Raw genomic sequence first — 4,657 nt, 5'->3', positions numbered from 1 at the left:
AGTTGCTGTCCTTGACCAGTGCAACCCCAGAGTTCACCTCCCAGCCTGTGTGGAAGGTGGGGGGAGCGGTAAGTAGGGTGACCAGATGTCCCAATTTTATAGGGACAGTCCCGATTTTGGGGTCTTTTTCTTATATAGGTTCCTATTACCCCCCACCCCCATCCTGATTTTTCACACTTGCTGTCTGGTCACCCTAGTGGTAAATAGGGTGACCAGATGCCAAGTGGAAAATATCGGGACCGCCGCGGGGGGGGGGGGCACCTTTTTAATTGTTACACTCACCCATCCGGGTCTTTGGCGGCAATTCGGCGGAGGGTCCTTCAGTTGCTGACGGTCTCCTGTGGCATTTCGGCGGCGGGTAATAAACCTTGCCGCCAAAGACAGAAGCACCCGCCGCCGAAATGCCGCCGAAGACTATCAAATATCGGGACAAATGGTGTCCCGACCGTACTTCGGTCAGGATGCGGGACAAACTCCTCAAAATCGGGACAGTCCCAATTTTATCGGGACGTCTGGTCACCCTAGTGGTAAGGAGTTGCTGTTCTTGGCCAGTGCAGCCCCAGAGTTCATCTCCCAGCCTGTGTGGAAGGCGGCGGGAGCGGTAAGGAGGCACCTTACACACTGCACTGCTGGGGCACTTGCTCATCACCTCAACAGCCAATTGCCACGCCTTTGCGGAGCTCTGCTCTGGCCCTCTCCACCAGCCACCCTACTATACTAGCCCCTTGCCACACCTCTCTGCCAGCTGCCCACTCACCAAGATGTCTTCAGCCCCCCCGGCACAGCTCTCAGTGATTTCAGCTGTTAGCAGGGGTGCCTCACTGCTGGTGCACACTGGGCAGTCTCTTGCAATAGAGACACTGTCCCAAAGTAGGTCTAATACAGCGGTCGGCAACCTTCAGAAGTGGGGTGCCGAGTCTTCATTTATTCACTCTAATTTAAGGTTTCATGTGCCAGTAATACATTTTAACATTTTTAGAAGGTCTCTTTCTAAAGGTCTATAATATATAACTAAACTATTGTTGTATGTAAAGTAAATAAGGTTTTTAAAATGTTTAAGAAGCTTCATTTAAAATTAAATTAAAATGCAGAGTCCCCCGGACCAGTGGCCAGGACCCAGGCAGCATGAGTGCCACTGAAAATCAGCTCACGTTCTGCCTTTGGCATGTGTGCCATAGGTTGCCTACCCCGGTCTAATACTTAGATCTAAGTATCAGTGATTTCAGCTCTGCAGCATGCAACAAGACTCCCAATTGTCTAAATTAGTTCTTTTATTATACCATAAAGGGCCAAATAGTGTCTAGGACCCTTAAACAGGGCCCACACCACCAGCCAGAAGTACCTATCCCCACCCTCTCTCAACTCATTAGGCTTTGGAACCCTTGTCCCCTGCCTAGCGAGTGCTGTTCAGTTGAGTGTGAGTCCCTCCATTGGGGGTATGCCAGGTACAGTTCTGCTGCCCTCGGTTCACACAAGGATAACGACCCTTTATTACTCCTGCCCCAATAACAAGGAGACTGGGGATCCAACACCAGCCACAAGTGATCATTTGGGCAAGCAATCCCATCATACTAAGCACCTAGGCAGGGTGGGAGTGTCCATGCAAACGAGATCAGCTTCTGAAGTCGTTTTCCACAGCTCACCACTAGATGTCAGGGGAGAGCTCATCCAGACTCTGCTTACATCTTTATGAGGCTGAAAATGTATCCCCGTGGCTTAAAAGAAGCTCAGGCAAAAACTCTCCAAGAGCAGAGGGGCAGTTCGCACCTCATCAGGGCATGTATGGGACAAACCCAGCCCAGCCTCACAGGAACAAAAGACACTGGCCTAGGCAGCAACAAAGAATCTGTTGGACTCTCCAGTGAGTCACTCCCCTTCCCTTGATCAGTTTGGGACTACGATGAGGTAATGCTCACCTGACTCTGAAGGAGGGCAAAGCCAAAAGGGAAGAAAGAACATGATAAAAGGGAGAGACGTTTGCCATGCTCTTCCTCTCTTTTCCACCTACATCTGTCCTCGGCATCATGCTGTCCTGGGCAACACAGTATGGGGAAGAAGTGAACAGTCCTCAGTGGTGAAAGAACAGGTTAAGGACTATTTAGAAAAGCTGGACATGCACAAGTCCATGGGTCCAGATATAATACATCCGAGGGTGCTGAGGGAATTGGATGATGTGATTGCAAAGCCATTGGCCATTATCTTTGAAAACTCGTGGCGATCGGGGGAGGTCCAGAACGATTGGAAAAAGGCAAATATAGTGCCCATCTTTAAAAAAGGGAAGAAGGAGAACCCGGGGAACTACAGACCGGTCAGCCTCACCTCAGTCCCTGGAAAAATCATGGAGAAGGTTCTCAAGAAAACCATTTTGAAGCACTTAGAGGAGAGGAAGGTGATCAGGAACAGTCCACATGGATTCACCAAGGGCAAGTCATGCCTGACCAACCTGATTGCCTTCTATGATGAGATAACTGGCTGGGTGGATATGTGGAAAGCAGTGGACATGATATATCTGGATAGAAATCTGGCTAGATTGTCGGACTCAATGGGTAGTGATCAACGGTTTGATGTCTAATTGGCAGCCAGTATCAAGTGGCGTGCCCCAGGGGTTGGTCCTGGGGCCGGTTTTGTTCAACATCTTTATTAATAATCTGGATGATGGGATGGATTGCACCCTCAGCAAGTTTGCAGATGACATTAAGGTGGAGGGAGATGTAGATACACTGGAGGGTAGGGATAGAGTCCAGAGTGACCTAGACAAATTGGAGGATAGGGCCAAAAGAAATCTGATGAGGTTCAACAAGGACAAGTGCAGAGTCCTGCATTTAGGAAGGAAGAATCCAATGCTACAGGCTGGGGACTGACTGGCTAAGTGGCAGTTCTGCAGAAAAGGACCTGGTGATTACAGTGGACGAAAAGTTGCATATGAGTCAGTAGTGTGCCCTTGTTGCCAAGAAGGCCAACGGTATATTGGGCTGTATTAGCAGGAGCATTGACAGCAGATCGATGGAAATGATTATTCCCCTCTATTTGGAACTGGTGAGGCCAAATCTGGAATATTGCGTTCAGTTTTGGGCCCCCCACTACAGAAAGGAAGTGGACAAATTGGAGATAGTCCAGCGGAGGGCAACAAAAATGATCAGGGGGCTGGGGCACATAACTTACAAGGAGAGGCTGAGGGAACTGGGCTTGTTTAGTCTGCAGAAGAGAAGAGTGAGGGGGGATTTGATAGCAGCCTTCAACTACCTGAAGAGGGGTTCCGAAGATGATGGAGCTCGGCTCTTCCCAGTGGTGGCAGATGACAGAACAAGGAGCAATGGTCTCAAGCTACAGTCGGGGAGGTCTAGGTTGGATATTAGGAAACACTGTTTCACTAGGAGGGTGATGAAGCACTGGAATGGGTTACCTAGGGAGGTGGTGGAATCTCCATCCTTAGAGGTTTTTAAGGTCAGGCTTGACAAAGCCCTGGCTGGGATGATTTAGTTGGTGTTGGTCCTGCTTTGAGCAGGGGGTTGGACTAGATGACCTCCTGAGATTTCTCTTCCAACCCTAATCTTCTATGATTCTGTGATCTACACACATCACCACCAAGCGACTAAAGCACTGATCAAAGGGGAGAGCCTGGCTGAAGGGCAACCAGCCAGTCTGTGGTGAGAAGCATCTAAGTTTGTAAGGGCACTGAAAGTGTTAAGGTCAGCTTAGAATGCATTTTGCTTTTATTTCATTTGACCAAATCTGACTTGTTGCGCTTTGATTTATCACTTAAAATCTATCTTTGTAGTTAATAAATTTGTTCGTTTGTTCTACCTGAAGCAGTGCGTTTGGTTTGAAGCGTGTCAGAGACTCCCTTTGGGATAACAAGCCTGGTACATATCAATTTCCTTGTTAAATTGATGAACTCATATAAGCTTGTAGCGTCCAGTGGACACTGCAAGACGGAGGTTCCTAAGGTTGTGTCTGGGACCAGAGATATTAGCTAGTGTCATTCGGTTGCACAATCCAAGGAGCAGCTTACATGCTAAAGGCTGTGCATGAACAGCCCAGGAGTGGGGGTTCTCACCATAGGTGCTGACTCCGTGGGTGCTCAGGGAAAAATTAGTGGGTGCTCTGCACCCACTGGCAGCCAAGCTCCCCTCACCTCCCCACCCCACCTCTTCCTTCTCTGAGCAGGCCGCATCCCTGCTTCTCCACCTACCTCCCAGCACGTCCCGCCTGACCGCAGCCAAACAGCTATTTGGCAGCGTTAGCATGCTCCGGGAGGGACGGGAACGTGGTGCGCTCAGTGGAGGAGGCGGGGCTGGGGCAGGGACTTGGGGAAGGAGTTGGAATAGGGGCAGGGAGTGGAGTTGGGGCAGGGACTTTGCGGAAGGGGTTGGAATGGGGGGCAGGGCAGTGGTGGGAAGAGGCGGGGCAGGGGCAGGGCCTCCTGGAAGGGGTGGAGTGGAGGCGGGGCCAGGGGAAGAGGGGGATCGAGCACCCACAGGAAAAAGGGGAAGTCGGCGCCTGTGGTTCTCACAGCAGAGCAGGATAAAGCTGGCTCCCAGAGTTGAGGATTGGAGTAACCTAGCAGATCACCGATCCAGATAACACCAGGGGAACATCACACCCTGCAATCCCCCAGCCCCGGTACGGACACTCCGCCCCCTCCTGCCCCTCAGCC

Source organism: Terrapene carolina, unplaced genomic scaffold (assembly GCF_002925995.2).
Source record: "Terrapene carolina triunguis isolate 2854851 unplaced genomic scaffold, T_m_triunguis-2.0 Scaffold236, whole genome shotgun sequence".
NCBI lineage: Eukaryota > Metazoa > Chordata > Testudines > Emydidae > Terrapene > Terrapene triunguis.
The sequence above is the reverse complement of the archived record's forward strand: the minus strand, read 5'-3'. Positions refer to the sequence as shown.